General features: G+C 42.5%; 1 protein-coding gene across 4 annotated transcripts in view; it reads left to right on the top strand.

The window, feature by feature from the left end:
- clmpb (CXADR like membrane protein b) overlaps window positions 1-16,834 on the top strand; it is an 83,803-nt gene that overhangs the window by 37,404 nt on the left and 29,565 nt on the right. The window contains exon 1 of one of the 4 annotated variants that reach the window (XM_085379889.1): window positions 1,803-1,948. The exons of 2 other annotated variants lie outside the window; for them this stretch is intronic. The gene's annotated coding sequence lies outside the window, so the exon portion shown is untranslated. Of the gene's footprint in view, window positions 1-1,802; window positions 1,949-7,466; window positions 7,643-16,834 lie in introns of those variants that run through there. One more of the 4 variants, XM_085379888.1, reaches the window with a different exon arrangement.

Below are 16,834 nucleotides of genomic sequence, written 5' to 3'. Positions count from 1 at the left end.
GAAGAAAAATACGCGAGCAGACCGGGGCTGCTCCCTCCCAATTCTGTTCAAGCAAGCTGCCTACATCGTTTTCCTCCTGCACCTTGTTCTTTTTTTAATTAGGCAGGAAATACTGCCCAAGGGCTGATGCATGAGGGACAAAGCACTTAGCATGTCTGGCCCGATCTAAGATTCTACATTCTGGCTCCTAAAATAAATCCATTTATTGCTTCCTCCTGGGTATGCTTTCTCATGCCTAAAAGGAGCATGATGTTGATTATAGCTTTAGCTGCCACACTCTGTAGACTACCCGAGCTTAAGCTGTGTGGCCAAATGAGAGACTGTGGGACATGAATTTGTATAATACAAACATACCAAAAAAAAAGGGAGAGGGGATCGAAGGTAAAGCCTGAGATGACTTCTATAGCTTCTATAAAGCACAAATTAAAGAGTGTCCTTTCCCCCTCACCACCACTTACATCACCTCCAGATCCTGATTCTATCATCTGTTAAACTACCACCTCGATTCGATGACATATCCTCAGATACACCTCATACATATTCATCCTAATGTTTAATTCACTCGGAATTTGTGCACGCGGCGTGTTTTCCTTTCCCTACGCTCCCTATTTTTCCATTTCCCTGTGGCGATGTCACAGGGGATTAAGTCACGGAGGCCAAGGGACTTGTTTATGATTCATCTGGAGGAAGGCTGGAGCCGGTAGTAGTACCCGCAGGGCAGGCAACTAGCAGGCTATATCCCAAGCTCCCGAAGTTATGCTAACAGGACAGGAGCACTGAAAAGCGTCTAATGGAAATCACAGAGATGATGTGGAAGGAACATTATTAAAGTAAGATTAGACATTTCGTATGACGTAAATGTCCATGATGTAAATCCTGTGTCGTGGTCTGTGTTGTATCTATAGACTTATGTAAATTAATTGTTTATGATCCCATTAGACGGGATTAATAATGTCACACCACAATATGATAAACAAGACAGAAGAAAAAGTGAAAGTTTATTTATATGACTTTAGGGGAAAATATACCCTGTTTTTACTTTTTTTGTCTCATGATCTAATGATCTAAATTGGCTCAACTTTTCTTTACCCGCTCTTATTTTTGTTTTTATCTTTTATTTTGAAAGCACCTCAGGCAGATTGCAGTAGGGTGCTCCTGGAGTGTATTATCCCAATAAATTACAGGCATTTAAACCTTCTGCAATTCAGCCCAACTAATTGCATGTCAAGTTTTTAGGAACCTGTTGGAGTTGATTAACATTTTTAATAGGTGTGTGGGTGCTGCGGTGAGGCTTACATTTAATAAACCCACTCACCATGAGTAAACCACAGCCAGCACTAAAAGTTAGTTTGAAGCACATGTTCAACCTTTCCTTTTTTATATATTTTTGCAGTATTACTAGTCTCATTTGTTAGTAACAAAGTGATTTGTTATTGGTGACAGACAACATTAGAATAGTCTCTTTTTATAATGTCAGTGCACCGGTGTCACAGAAACTAACATATTGGGACTTACTGTCTTCTTTTAATTACTCTTTTAATTAACTTGTGTCTAACCTTCGTTTTGTCTGAGGATGCCCGAGCATGCCATTTAGCACAAGGTAATGAGATTAACCTCTCATTGACCAAGCAAATGTAGATTAAACATTATGGCTAAATGAAATGAGCTGGGCTTTATTTACTCATGTGTGCAGGCAGGCGGCAGGCAGGCGAGCCACAACTCTCTCAGCGGTAACATAGCTGAAATGTCAGGGGGATAGAGGGGAGTGTGTTTGGCATTGAGTCGTGAGTGTGGCCGACCAGCTGCATGGGAAGGAAAGAGAATGCAGCCTGCGCTGGAAAGAGTACAAAAGTCTCCCGTCTCTAATTCACTACCTAAGGAGAGACGACTACAGACGGCCAACAAAAACGGGTCGGTAATCGGTCGGTTCTGTGCGTGGAACTTACATGTGAGTGCATCTACAGAACCCAGGCTTCTTCGCTGTCACATTCTCCCGCTGTCTCGCTCTTCACATTCACCCAGAAAGAATGCAAAGGACACCCTCTTTCTCCAGCCACACACATGTGTGCAAAAACATGACCTCCACGACTGTCAAGGCGCGCTCACTGGGTGTGCAGGCTAACTGGTAAAGGCAGTAGGAAACAACATGTGGCATGTTTGGCTGTTTTTCTTCTTTCCAAGTGAATTCTCGTCCAGAGAATGCAACATTGCACAACACTGACTCTAATGTCTGTGGACACAAACATGAACATTATGCCTCAGAGATCTTGGAAATGCAGTCATATCTTGTAAGTATTCAGGAGTTTTTGTTAACAGGCACACTGCACTCTTTAAGGTTTATTGTTCCTTTATGCTTCAAATGATACTTCAGAGGAACAAAGTTAAATTCTCAGGGGAGAATCTTTAAATCTAGGATCTAAAAAGGCCCTACTATTAGTATATTAATACGAGGTATGTTGTTGTTGTTTCTACAATTGTAATAAGAATTCATATTTTGGAATCATATCACAAAACCTGAGTCTAGTAAGACTGATGGCTTTATTTGCTTTTCCCCGTATCAGATTCTTCATCTACAGCAACGTTTGTATGTTAATGACCCTGGCTCTACAATTCAGGCTCTCATTTCCTTTGGCACATCTGTTATTACACATAAGTGGCCTAGTTTAAATATCAAATTTAAAAGCCAACAATACATGCATACCTTTAAGGCATGTCAAATGCATCTTTAGAGAAAGACTCTGGAATTTGGGGGATTTTTTTTTTTTTTTTTTTTTAGAAATTTAGGAACTGTCTGTGCTTTTTCAACTGTCTACTGAGAGATTATGTGCAAATTTCCAAAACCTTAGGTGTGACCTTCGCCCCGTTTCCTTCTAGCCCAGAGTTTCTGCAACCAAATGTCCTTCTCCTAGCAAGAGAAAAGCTGCACTGGCCCAGCTAGAGCTGCACCTAGTTTTAATCAGGCTTTGGGGAGTGAAATATGACTCTGTTGAGCAGGCTGTACCCAAGCTCAATTCATCTGGTTTCAATCTTCTCTCCGCCCTCGTATGTGGCCGCGTGGGCATTCCTTTTCGAGACATGGTGGGGAGTAGTGCTGAGCAGCACAAAGGGCAAGCATATTTATTTGGAGGAGAGTGTGTGTGTGTGTGTGTGTGTGTGTGTGTGTGTGTGTGTGTGTGTGTGTGTGTGTGTGTGTGTGTGTTTCTGTATCACAGAACCAGACTGAGACTTACACAAACTTTCTTTTCTCAAAAATGCCACTGAGGACTATTGCTCTTGCACACAGATGCATTCCACACACCTTTAAATATATTAAAATAACAGAGTGGATATGTGTGCCATGTGTTAGTTCAGCTGCACACACATATACAGTGTAAGTGTGTTTTGTGTGTGTCTGTGTAGCAGGTGAATAAGTTTAGTGTCCTGCACGAATGGCCTTAGCTAATCATAAGGACAGATGGTAGGTTGGTCCATTAGTTCTCCTAAATGAGCCTAAGTGAGGCCTTTCCTGGAAACCTCACAGCCCCTGTTGACCTCCCTGGCCATCATACAGCCACCACTCTGGCTCTGTCAGCTACCCCACCAGTCAACACCTTTCAGCATACAGCTGCCAAAACAGACGTAGCATCTGCTCACCTCTGGGGAAATTGCAGCCATTGACGTGTCCTTCCACGTCAGTGGCTTGAACGGATAACTTACCTCTTTGTCCTCTACAGGAGCAGCTACGGCACGAGCGGCAGCAACAGTATCATCCTCTCATTTGTGTATGAGCTGTCCCCTGCTTTATTATTTTCCGCGTAACCAATCAAGTAAGAATGGCGTGTCAAATGCATACCATAAGACCGGCGACAGCCCTAATATGTCAGTGACGCAGCCAGCGCTGGGCGGATGAAGAGGGGGAGTTAGCGCCCCGTCTGTTTTCAATTAGCCGATGAAATGTACAACAGGGGAGCTGCTCTGCTGTGCTCAGTTCCTATTCTCTCGTGGATCCGGTGAAGTAAATTAGCTGGGAGAAGCTTTGCCGTCGAACCCCAGGTGAACTTGGACTTTAGACATTGACAAATAAACACAATGACCTAAATAATGGAAGCAAATCTGCATGTGAAGAAGAAGAAGAGAAGCATCCAGAATCCCCACACACTCATGACTATGAGCTCCCCAAATGCAGTGTTTACATGTCCAGATTGGATCTTATATTGCCTCTAAAGCTAAACTTTAGTGCTGCTACAAATATAACACTAGCTGCAGACTTGTTTTCTTCCTATTCCCCTTGTTCGTCACGTGCCTGCAAACCTAACCATATAGCCCACTGTGGCTTTTATTATCTTCCCACAGGTTGTTAAACGTGTCTTTGAAACACAGCTGGGGCATTGAATTGCGTTTAATAAAAGCCAGGGGTGCTGTAGTTTATAGCGCACGAGGCAGATAGTATTTGAAGTTTTCATCGGTCGCAGATTATCGTGAAGCATCCATCATTTGTGCGACCACGATGCACCCCGCTTCTTGTGGCCATGCACCTAGTCAGCTCTATTTTCAACCTAATGGACATAAAAAAAAATTGCAGATTGCAGCAAAATGGACTTGGCAGCACAAAAGCTTATTAAGTATTGATCCACTGAGGTCAGTCCCCATGTCCAGCCACTCCAACAATGTGAGAGGAGTTCATTCACATGCTTGCCAGCCACAAATTGAGATTAGACCACATAAATAACTGAGGAAATTGAGGAACATTTTGTGAACAGAGAACAGCTCCTGCAGTCACCTGATGTGCCAGCAAAAGCTGTAGGAGCTGTTTATATGTGCGCTGTGGGCTTTATGGCTGTAGCATAACTAGTCCATCTGTCCTAACTGCAGCAGTGCTTAGCTGATGATATCATACCATTTGAAAGCTCAACAGGAAAGCTTTAAGTTGATCAGCAGCAGGAGAACCTGTCTTCTACAGTCTTTTAATGAATACAGCTCATCTTGTTTCTGACTGCACCATCTGTCAGGCATACGGGGTCGAACAGAGCTTGAAGTCAGCAAAGAACAGCCTCCGACTGAGTTATCTATTCGGCTGTGATTGTAAATACGCTAGGGATCTCTGTGATGTATATTTTTCACTCTTATTCTCAAACTCCTACCAACAAAACTCCTTAATGCTGCTGAGATCAAGGGATGGTTGAGCCCTGGGATCAAAGTTTGTTGAATAGAGAAAAATAAGAAAAATGGTCTGCACAGGAATGGAAAGATAGTTTTGTTTGCGTGGGGGAAAGGCAAATCTGATTTCTGCCAAAGCAAATATAATTTCTGTAACTGGATTTGCAGTTGTTTTCGTTTGATATCCCAAATTGCTGACTTACCACTTTGAAAACGAGCAATTGTTTTCTGTTCAGTCGAAGACCCATACGAGAGAGAATGAGTCCCAGCAAAAATATCCTCGGCAACAGCAGAGAGTTTAATTTCAGAGTGCTTTTTTGTGACTTCTTATATATAATGACTGACTGTCCTCTACTCCTCCATTAAAACGTGTTTCCTCAGTGGGGGATGCAGCAGGTTTATTCAAGGCTGCATGCATGTGCTGCAGGGAAGATGTGCCCTTTACACACATTCACACGTACCCACACACAGCTTCAGTCACCTTGGTGATATGTTTCTGTAAGACGTTAACTTCCTCTCTCTCTTCTTTGCTGCAATGCTTTTCTCAGATATGCAGACTCTCACGCAGAATAAAGCGACTATCCACACATGCTGGTTTGTTTAGTCACTGCCAGATGTTGGGAGGGTCTGATGTTGCACAGAGAGGTCACTGTCCAAGCCCCATTTGACTGAAGCGTGTTATCTGGCACAAAACAGACCATTTGACATTTGGACCTTGTTTAGTGTAAAGACTTTGATGGGGGGGTCTTAAATGGTGTTTTTTGTGTGTGTTTGTTTGTTTGTTAGTTCCTTTAACCTGAATATAACCCTGTAAACGGTTTTACTCCACGCAGGCTTTTGGAGATTATTCTACAGGTCAGTCTCCAAGATGCATTGCTGTAATTAACATTTTAAATGTGGAGAGTCCTTTATAAAATGATGAATTGGTTTTCCAAAAAAAAAGAAGATGAAGAAGAAAGAAGAACTTTTTGCCAAAGACAGAGTTTTGTTGTTAAAGAGACTGGAGTTTGTCCAAGTCTTCTGCATGTCCGTCTTTCCACTTGGTCTTTTTTTTCATACAAAAGCCGCAGAAAGGTGGAAAGAATTACTCAAACTTCATGCAGTAGTGTGTCGTGTTTCAGTGTTCCCTTTAACTTTGATTATACAGTATATGTAAAATATGTGTTTATCTTCTCTTGGAAAAAAGACAAAACCAAAATTGACTGAATGGTAAAAGCAGCCTCCAGGCTGAAGAAAATGCTACAAAGGCTTTGAGAAGCCTTTGCTTTTTGGATTGTTTTAAGAGAAAAGTAGAAGACTTTGCAGTTGAGCAGCTACACCCAAGAGTGTAGGTTGTGCCACCAGATGCAGCAGTGTAAGCAGGTTTCACTGACTCACTCAGACCCCTGGGGAATGATGTAATTATCTTTTTCCCATTTTCGTTTCTTCATTCTTATTTTGCTAAGGGAAAATGCAGAATACTTTGGGGGAATTAAAAGTGCCTGTTGTGAAACTAATTTCGGATCTATTTTGGGGATCTATCAGCGGGATGCTGATGCCATCTCTTGACATGACAGCAATGACAAGGCCATGAAAGGTATGCTAATGAAGGTAATAACAGCATCACAAGGTGAGCATTTGCCACATCATTCAAACGTCGGTGGTATTTTATCTCCTTTTTCTTTTCCAATTGGTCTTCCTTCTCTTTTCCCATCTGCCCTCCCTCTGCAGCTTCGAGGGATTATTGTGGAAATTATTCTGTTCATTTCCTCCTAAACCCACCCATTACTGCTCGAGCCAGATTTCTTAGAAACTCCTCATCGAAGATGAACAGGAAACGGATGGCCTTCACTTTTACAACTTTTTGTGTAAAGCTTCAGTTTTCTCATTGATCTAGTGGCCCTCATATTTAATAGTGCTACAAATTAAAGAGGTTTAAATATTCAGATTGGCTGTACGAGCTCGTGATGTTGTGATTATTAATGGCCAGGCTTGTTGGGATTAAACTCTGCTTCACCAAAGACATCTGAGAACATGACACAAACATAACAGCACAGGATGCAAATGGTAACAGCAGTGCAAGAAGCCATCAGTTCGAAGTACTTCACATTTAATCAGTGCACGATACCTGATAAGTGGTACACAATATTTTATATATATATATATATATATTAGGGGTGCAACGATATTCGTATCGATATTGAACCGTTCGATACAGTGCTTTCGGTTCGGTACGCATATGTATCGAACAATACAACATTTGTAATTTATTTTATCAACTTTCCTTCTGACGATGCTGTCTGTGTTGAGCGCTCAGTGAATCTGTGTTCGACTACTCCGCCTAGGCTGCACTGTCGAGCGCAGATCCACTGAGCGCTCAACACAGACAGCATAGTCAGGAGGAAGAGCGCAGGGCAAGCTAGCGAGACAGAAGTTAAGCTCTCCTTGCAAGATGGACCTCCCCCACCCTCATTCAGATCTGGCGTTTGGAATTATTTTGGTTTTCATGTGACGTATGACCCTGAAGGTAAGCGAGTCATGGACTAAAGTAAAACAGTATGTTGGATGTGCCATGCAATGCTTAATTACATTGGTGTGAACTAGTGTGTTAGCGCAGTTAGCTCGTTAACGTGTTGGCCGTCTAGCCCCATGCACGGGGCGATCGGCGGTAGCTCGTTAACGGAGATTTGCCGTGTTGTGGCGTTAAGGTCATTTCAACGAGATTAACCTGAAAGCACTAGTGGGAACACAACGAATATGACTGCACATTTACGCCGACATCATCCTAGTGCAAAGACAAAAACAACAAGCATGCTACTAACTTTAGCCGAGTCATTTAGACAGCTGTTAGCACGTGATTCTCCTTATGCTGCTGAGAATATAGCCCAGAAGAAGCGGATAGTATAGCTTTTATTTTGGAAAGAGACATTTCTCTGTAATAAACTCTCTTTTCCAAAGATGAGTGATTCCTCAATCAGATACAGGGCTTGCAAAATCGCTAGCCCGACGTCCCGGAGCTAGCGATCTTTCCAATCAGGCTACAAAAATCTCTCTGCCCTGCCCTTCGGGCTATTGTAGGAAAAATATATGTCAATGCTTTTGCATTCTTTCAGAAATGTAGCTGGGTAATTATGTCATTGGCATCGGTGAGCCACTGTCAATATGTGACATATTGAAATCGCGTTTGAATTTGCGCTTGTTTTTTTGCTTTCACTTTGCAATGACAGCACTGATCTGTGAGTGATGATAATTTGTGCACCAATTCCTCTGACATCGTCTTATTAATCGTTAGCTTACTATGCAAACATGACAAGTGAAATCTCCCGCAGCAAGCTTAAACATGTGAGAGGTTGATCGCGCAGAGAATCGCTGAGCTTATGTGAGTCCGTGTGTAAAAGTAGCAGTATATATATTTTAGTTCTGCTGAGCCAAATAAGACAGGTCAGGGTGAAGAAGTGACGGCCAAATAAAAGCTTACCACAAAACGGAGAAGTTATGACAAATCAGACTATAAGGCAAAAAGAAAGTGCAGCTTTATGGTTTCATGGACAAAATAATTTCTGTGGCTGCAATATGACGAGCTATATAACCAGGGCTGCACATAAGTGGTCCGCAGGTGCGCATTCGCTGTCAAAATAAAAAACGCGCACAAGGGTTAGGGTTAAATTTAAAAACTGTACTTTTGAGTTAAAATATATATTTATAATTTTAATAAATGACAAATTAAAAATGCATGAACATTTTTTTGTGTCGAAAAAATATCGAACCGTGACAAAGTATCGAACCGAACCGAACCGTGAATTTTGTGTATCGTTGCACCCCTAATATATATATATATATATATATATATATATATATAGTAGTAAAGTATTTAATATTGAGTGCTAGATACTTACTGGATCCTGATTTAAAGTTACAAGATTTAAATCAGAGGAGAGCTTTGAGATGACACGTTATTCTGGTTTCTTCCAGTTAATTATTTTCTTCAGAGGAAACCAATGAGTACACCATTTCCATTTGTAATAGTACATAATGCACCTTTTTTAAGAGGTTTTAGCTGGTGTAGTATTGTTTGAGCAGCAGGACGGTACAGAATACCTCTATATTGAAGAACAGACATAAATATTGTATAATAATTTAAAGGGTGGAAAAAAAGGCATCACCTGCATTCTTCAACTCCAAAAAAAAGCCTTGTTACAGCACTTAACATCTGGTTCATAAGTCATTGAATTTGAACCAGATGTTCAATATGAGTCTTAAATCAATGTTACCATGAACCCAAATACCAAATTACGATACCAAGGACTAAGCCAAGGTTGGTACTGCATTTGGAGTGACTGCTTGTCAGTGGTTAGGGATGCGATGCTTTCCATACAGTGGGGCAAAAAAGTATTTAGTCAGCCACCGATTGTGCAAGTTCCCCCACCTAAAATGATGACAGAGGTCAGTAATTTGCACCAGAGGTACACTTCAACTGTGAGAGACAGAATGTGAAAAAACAAATCCATGAATCCACATGGTAGGATTTGTAAAGAATTTATTCGTAAATCAGGGTGGAAAATAAGTATTTGGTCAATAACAAAAATACAACTCAATACTTTGTAACATAACCTTTGTTGGCAATAACAGAGGTCAAACGTTTACTATAGGTCTTTACCAGGTTTGCACACACAGTAGCTGGTATTTTGGCCCATTCCTCCATGCAGATCTTCTCGAGAGCAGTGATGTTTTGGGGCTGTCGCCGAGCAACACGGACTTTCAACTCCCGCCACAGATTTTCTATGGGGTTGAGGTCTGGAGACTGGCTAGGCCACTCCAGGACTTTCAAATGCTTCTTACGGAGCCACTCCTTTGTTGCCCGGGCGGTGTGTTTTGGATCATTGTCATGTTGGAAGACCCAGCCTCGTTTCATCTTCAAAGTTCTCACTGATGGAAGGAGGTTTTGGCTCAAAATCTCACGATACATGGCCCCATTCATTCTGTCCTTAACACGGATCAGTCGTCCTGTCCCCTTGGCAGAAAAACAGCCCCATAGCATGATGTTTCCACCCCCATGCTTCACAGTAGGTATGGTGTTCTTGGGATGAAACTCAGTATTCTTCTTCCTCCAAACACGACGAGTTGAGTTTATACCAAAAAGTTCTACTTTGGTTTCATCTGACCACATGACATTCTCCCAATCCTCTGCTGTATCATCCATGTGCTCTCTGGCAAACTTCAGACGGGCCTGGACATGCACTGGCTTCAGCAGCGGAACACGTCTGGCACTGCTGGATTTGATTCCCTGCCGTTGTAGTGTGTTACTGATGGTGACCTTTGTTACTTTGGTCCCAGCTCTCTGCAGGTCATTCACCAGGTCCCCCCGTGTGGTTCTGGGATCTTTGCTCACCGTTCTCATGATCATTTTGACCCCACGGGATGAGATCTTGCGTGGAGCCCCAGATCGAGGGAGATTATCAGTGGTCTTGTATGTCTTCCATTTTCTGATGATTGCTCCCACAGTTGATTTTTTCACACCAAGCTGCTTGCCTATTGTAGATTCACTCTTCCCAGTCTGGTGCAGGTCTACAATACTTTTCCTGGTGTCCTTCGAAAGCTCTTTGGTCTTGGCCATGGCGGAGTTTGGAGTCTGACTGTTTGAGGCTGTGGACAGGTGTCTTTTATACAGATGATGAGTTCAAACAGGTGCCATTCATACAGGTAACGAGTGGGGGACAGAAAAGCTTCTTACAGAAGACGTTACAGGTCTGTGAGAGCCAGAGATTTTCCTTGTTTGAGGTGACCAAATACTTATTTTCCACCCTAATTTACGAATAAATTCTTTACAAATCCTACCATGTGAATTCATGGATTTTTTTTTCACATTCTGTCTCTCACAGTTGAAGTGTACCTCTGGTGCAAATTACTGACCTCTGTCATCATTTTAAGTGGGGGAACTTGCACAATCGGTGGCTGACTAAATACTTTTTTGCCCCACTGTATATGGACACAAAATGATAATAGTGTAGTAATCATAAATTACTGACATATTTCTAGTAGTAATATTTAAGTAAAGAGTTATTCTGGTTAGCAGTTACTAATTAGTGCTTTGGTCTTATTTGCTCCTTACACATTACTCAATAACGACTCTATGTACCTTATTGCAAAATGCTACTGACAAAAAATTCAATGTCAGCAGAGGGTTGCAATGGTCGCTGGGTGTGAGGCAAAAAGGATTATGGGATTTTATCCCATCAAAGAGCAGCCTCCAGTCAGGGAAAACCAAACAGCCCGTTTGATTTCCACAGGCACAGTATATATTCATGAGTTGGACCTTGAAACTACAAGGAGACCACTATAGTGCGCCATATGCAAAACATATGTTTTAATGTGGTGTGATAACTTGGAACATTTAAAGAGACTTACCACTTAAAAAGATATGACTAAAAGAGAGGGCTGTGTTTGGATGAGTAAAGGACTCTCTCACAGAGCATGCATGGTGGCTCTTTTTGTAAGCGTTGCATTTGTTCTAACAACTGAAGGCAGCCTCTCGTCTGCTGAAACATGTTTTGCACATTCCTCAATTTTTCTGAAATATCAGAAAAGAAAAAGGGACAAGATGTGACCTATATTTAGAGATGTACCACACTCATACACTATGCTGTATATGTTTGGCATTTGAATGGCCCGTTCAGTCACATAGGAGAGCTGTGAGTGGAGGGAAGCTACAGCCTATAAAACACGCTGACCTGTGAGTATGTTGCCGTTGTCTCATGCCCTGTGCTCTTCTCCAAGTCAGCTAAAAAACACTAGCTCTATGTCAGCAGCATGGATGGATAAATGAGATTTGTATTTCCTGTGTGAGATTTTGCTAGTTAAATAGATAAAAGTTTGATGAAGTTCCTAATCCAGACTCTCCTCTTCCTCCTTGCCCTGTACAGGGAGTGCAGAATTATTAGGCAAATGAGTATTTTGTCCACATCATCCTCTTCATGCATGTTGTCTTACTCCAAGCTGTATAGGCTCGAAAGCCTACTACCAATTAAGCATATTAGGTGATGTGCATCTCTGTAATGAGAAGGGGTGTGGTCTAATGACATCAACACCCTATATCAGGTGTGCATAATTATTAGGCAACGTCCTTTCCTTTGGCAAAATGGGTCAAAAGAAGAACTTGACAGGCTCAGAAAAGTCAAAAATAGTGAGATATCTTGCAGAGGGATGCAGCAGTCTCAAAATTGCAAAGCTTCTGAAGCGCGATCATCGAACAATCAAGCGTTTCATTCAAAATAGTCAACAGGGTCACAAGAAGCATATGGAAAAACCAAGGCGCAAAATAACTGCCCATGAACTGAGAAAAGTCAAGCGTGCAGCTGCCAAGATGCCACTTGCCACCAGTTTGGCCATATTTCAGAGCTGCAACATCACTGGAGTGCCCAAAAGCAAAAGGTGTGCAATACTCAGAGACATGGCCAGGGTAAGAAAGGCTGAAAGACGACCACCACTGAACAAGACACACAAGCTGAAACGTCAAGACTGGGCCAAGAAATATCTCAAGACTGATTTTTCTAAGGTTTTATGGACTGATGAAATGAGAGTGAGTCTTGATGGGCCAGATGGATGGGCCCGTGGCTGGATTGGTAAAGGGCAGAGAGCTCCAGTCCGACTCAGACGCCAGCAAGGTGGAGGTGGAGTACTGGTTTGGGCTGGCATCATCAAAGATGAGCTTGTGGGGCCTTTTCGGGTTGAGGATGGAGTCAAGCTCAACTCCCAGTCCTACTGCCAGTTTCTGGAAGACACCTTCTTCAAGCAGTGGTACAGGAAGAAGTCTGCATCCTTCAAGAAAAACATTATTTTCATGCAGGACAATGCTCCATCACACGCATCCAAGTACTCCACAGCGTGGCTGGCAAGAAAGGGTATAAAAGAAGAAAAACTAATGACATGGCCACCTTGTTCACCTGATCTGAACCCCATTGAGAACCTGTGGTCCATCATCAAATGTGAGATTTACAAGGAGGGAAAACAGTACACCTCTCTGAACAGTGTCTGGGAGGCTGTGGTTGCTGCTGCACGCAATGTTGATGGTGAACAGATCAAAACACTGACAGAATCCATGGATGGCAGGCTTTTGAGTGTCCTTGCAAAGAAAGGTGGCTATATTGGTCACTGATTTGTTTTTGTTTTGTTTTTGAATGTCAGAAATGTATATTTGTGAATGTGGAGATGTTATATTGGTTTCACTGGTAAAAATAAATAATTGAAATGGGTATATATTTGTTTTTTGTTAAGTTGCCTAATAATTATGCACAGTAATAGTCACCTGCACACACAGATATCCCCCTAAAATAGCTAAAACTAAAAACAAACTAAAAACTACTTCCAAAAACATTCAGCTTTGATATTAATGAGTTTTTTGGGTTCATTGAGAACATGGTTGTTGTTCAATAATAAAATTATTCCTCAAAAATACAACTTGCCTAATAATTCTGCACTCCCTGTATTTAACAGAGTCTCTATTTGACAGAAGATAAACAGTTGTGGGAAAGATTGGCAGGACTGGGAGATGATTGTTGCTTTTCCCTGCTGCTGTAAGGCTGTAAATGTAACTCAAATGCGACTTGTGTCTGTATGTGTAAAGTAGCGATATTCCAAATCATAGGTCCTGATGTTGAGGCGCTGATTTGCTGTCAGCACGAGATAGTCCCTTGCATCTGGAGTGGAGGTGTCTTTGTGAAAGAGTATCTACCCACATACAGCATAAATCATATACACCGGCAGCTGGGAATTTACATGAAATATAGATGTTTGCACATGACGAAAAAGCAGCATGAATGCACACAGCAGGAAATTGTCAGAAATTGTCAAAAAAGATAAACCAGCCGTCCCTCCTGTCTGTAGGGGCGGGGTGTGTGTGCATATGCTAACCTGTGTATAAAACCACCTTTGTGGCGGTATAATCCTTCATCCACACCAGTGATTGAGCTAGCATAAGTGGTCAAATCAAGGCATTGCACCATTCCTCCACCCCTCCCTCAAGCTATTTCTCCCCGCCCTGTCACTGTCCCACACCCCTCCACCCCGCCTCCCCCCACTTTCTGATGTGCCATGTTTGAGTACCAGAGGTCATAAGCGTCGGACGTGGCAAAGGCCCCAGCCAGGCTGATGTGCTGACTGAGGGGATATGGGGCTTGACTTTGGGCAGTGCGAAAGATCCGGGCCTGTCTTGTTTGTCTGTCTGTCCGTCTCACTGGCTACACTATAATGAGATTGCAGGGCTCTGTAAGGCGGATTTACTGGAGCACAACTCCCCCTAGGGTCTTTTCATAGAAATTGGTTCCTCCATATTTCACCCAAGCCTCTCACTCTCGCTCTCTTTGTCAAATGTGTCCTGCACTCACAATCTCTCTCCCTAAACCTCCCTCTCTTTTAGCTCCCACTTTTGTTAATTATGATTGTCTTCTTTCCTTCCTTTCTTTCTGTGGGTGAAGACCGAACGCAGTCACAAATGGAGGCACGAAACTGAACCAAGCAGAGCTGTAACAAGAAGGCATAATGAGAGAGAGAGAGAGAGAGAGATAGAGAGAAAGTGGGATAGAGGATATGCTTTGGGATATGGCACAAGCCAACATATCGCAAGCCCGTACCACATTTATCTCCCCCTCAAGAAGACAGTGTTTATTTAGATGGTCTTTTCCATGCCCCTATGGAATCTTATAAGGTCACGTGAAAGCATGCACGCTGCTGTGACCAGGGATGTTACTGAAGCTGAAGGTTATATGGCTCACTTTTCTTTTATTATTCTTTCTGGGTCACCTTAGCTGCAAATTGAAGCCCAAGGTCACGAGCCCATACCAAAGCCAAACAGAATTTCCATAGTGTTTGCAAATCTGCCACAGAGATTAATTCTGATGTGTCTCATAGCTGATGTGTTGATGTTGACACAAATGATGGGGTCTTGCAGTCCAGCCACCCCAGCTGTGCACACGGTGAATGAGGCCAAACCAAATGCAAGCTCAAACTCACATCAAGGCAAGCTTATTTTGGGAGCACTGTGTCATCCATTCCACAGCACAAAAGCCCCTCTGCAAGACCATAAATAAATGGGAAAGTGGGTAGCACGGACTGCATATCGACCAAAAAAACCCCGTCTGATTTGTCTGCCAATTCTTTCTGTTAAAAATGAAAAATATTTTCTGTCACAGATGGAAAAAAAATATTAGGCGTTTGCTTTTTTTTTCATTTCTAAGGAATAAATTAAATACCTGGAACTGAAAACTTTACTGTTTGATGATAAAGGGAATATTTAACACCCACAAGTCAACGTTAGTGAGCTGACACAGGTCGCTTTTTTGAAGGTCAGTTTAGAGACAGTTAATGAAAAGTAAAGTACTTTGTGTGGGAAAAGATGGCAATTCCCCTCATTCTTCAGACACATTGGCCCTATCTATCTTTCAGGGGAACTCTTCCATTTACAGAGCCTACAGCTGAAGCGGTGGGCAGTTAAGGATGAGGTGGGAGGCGAGGAGGGAAGCACAAAGCTCTTATCAGGCCAGCTACACAGTGCCGGGTTCAGCCCCAGGCTGCTGATGACTGTGGGAGCACCGATTACAGAGGCTAGCCTGAGGAGGGGAGTGGGCACAGGTCTCCCAGCAGACCCTGTACCACCATCAAGCATTAACTCGAACCATCAAGCTCAACCAGCTGTGCATTCACACATGGCCTGAACTTTCTTCCTCTTGAATATTTTCTAATGCTGCAAAGCCCTCACTCTCTTTTCTGACATTCAAAGCAATATCAGCAGGGAGGCTAACAAGATGAATAACCCCTGAAAATGCTGCATTAAAAAGTCATGAAAGGGGATACCCTTAAGGTGCAGAAGCTTCTCTGTGAGGAGGGGTGGCCCATCCTTTTCTGCTGACTAATGATTTGAACTGGGCAGGTGGGCAAGCAGAGCAGAAGGACCTCAGCAATTTGTCCTGTTGCTCCTCGGGTGCCAAAGGGACACAGAAGCTACCAGCCAGCCACAAAGTACTTTCAATTCCCTCTCTTTGTTCCTCCAAATGGCAAATTCCAATTGGAAACTTTACATTTAACTGGCAACGAGTAGCCCAAATCTTAAGTTTAGAATGTGGGACTCGGAAAATCAAGACATAATGTTGAGGATTCACACTGTGCACAAGCTTTTATTGCCACTGGATGGCACACTAGAGCATCAGCTTCTCAGAGCAAAACAAACCTAACCAAGAACCCCAGTGAAGCCCTTTAGCAACAGGCATGAATCTATCTTAGGAAAAAGTTGTGTCATATGTGGTCTTGTACCTTTCTTTGTGTTTTTTCACTGGAGAAAAAGTGGAAAGACTAACTTCTGCTAAACGCTTGGGTTTGCATATAAAGTGGCTTTGGAGGTTACTTTCTATCCAGCCTCTCATTCATCTTTTTCTTAACTTCTTTCCCTACTTAGGGTGGTCAGGAGTGAAGCATAACCTGGCTGACGTCAGCTAAAGGCGTGAAAAAGTGATGGGCTATCAAACTGAGACTACCAAAATTTGAAATCACCAGTTAACCAAATAAGCATGTCTTTGGTTTATTGGAGGAAAGAGGAGCAAGTACTTTCTAGTCTTTTTATAAACACAGAAAGGTCCTAGATCCGTTAATATACATGTCTCTCTGGCCATTAAAACATGGAACAGAGAAGCTACAATACACACCTAGGAATTGTGGCACAAGTCTCAGAAAA

The sequence above is a fragment of the Rhamphochromis longiceps genome, linkage group LG14 (assembly GCF_057381845.1).
Source record: "Rhamphochromis longiceps isolate RC_006_pf linkage group LG14, R_longiceps_female_GT1.1, whole genome shotgun sequence".
Lineage (NCBI taxonomy): Eukaryota > Metazoa > Chordata > Actinopteri > Cichliformes > Cichlidae > Rhamphochromis > Rhamphochromis longiceps.
This window is presented reverse-complemented; position numbering and strand designations above follow the sequence as displayed.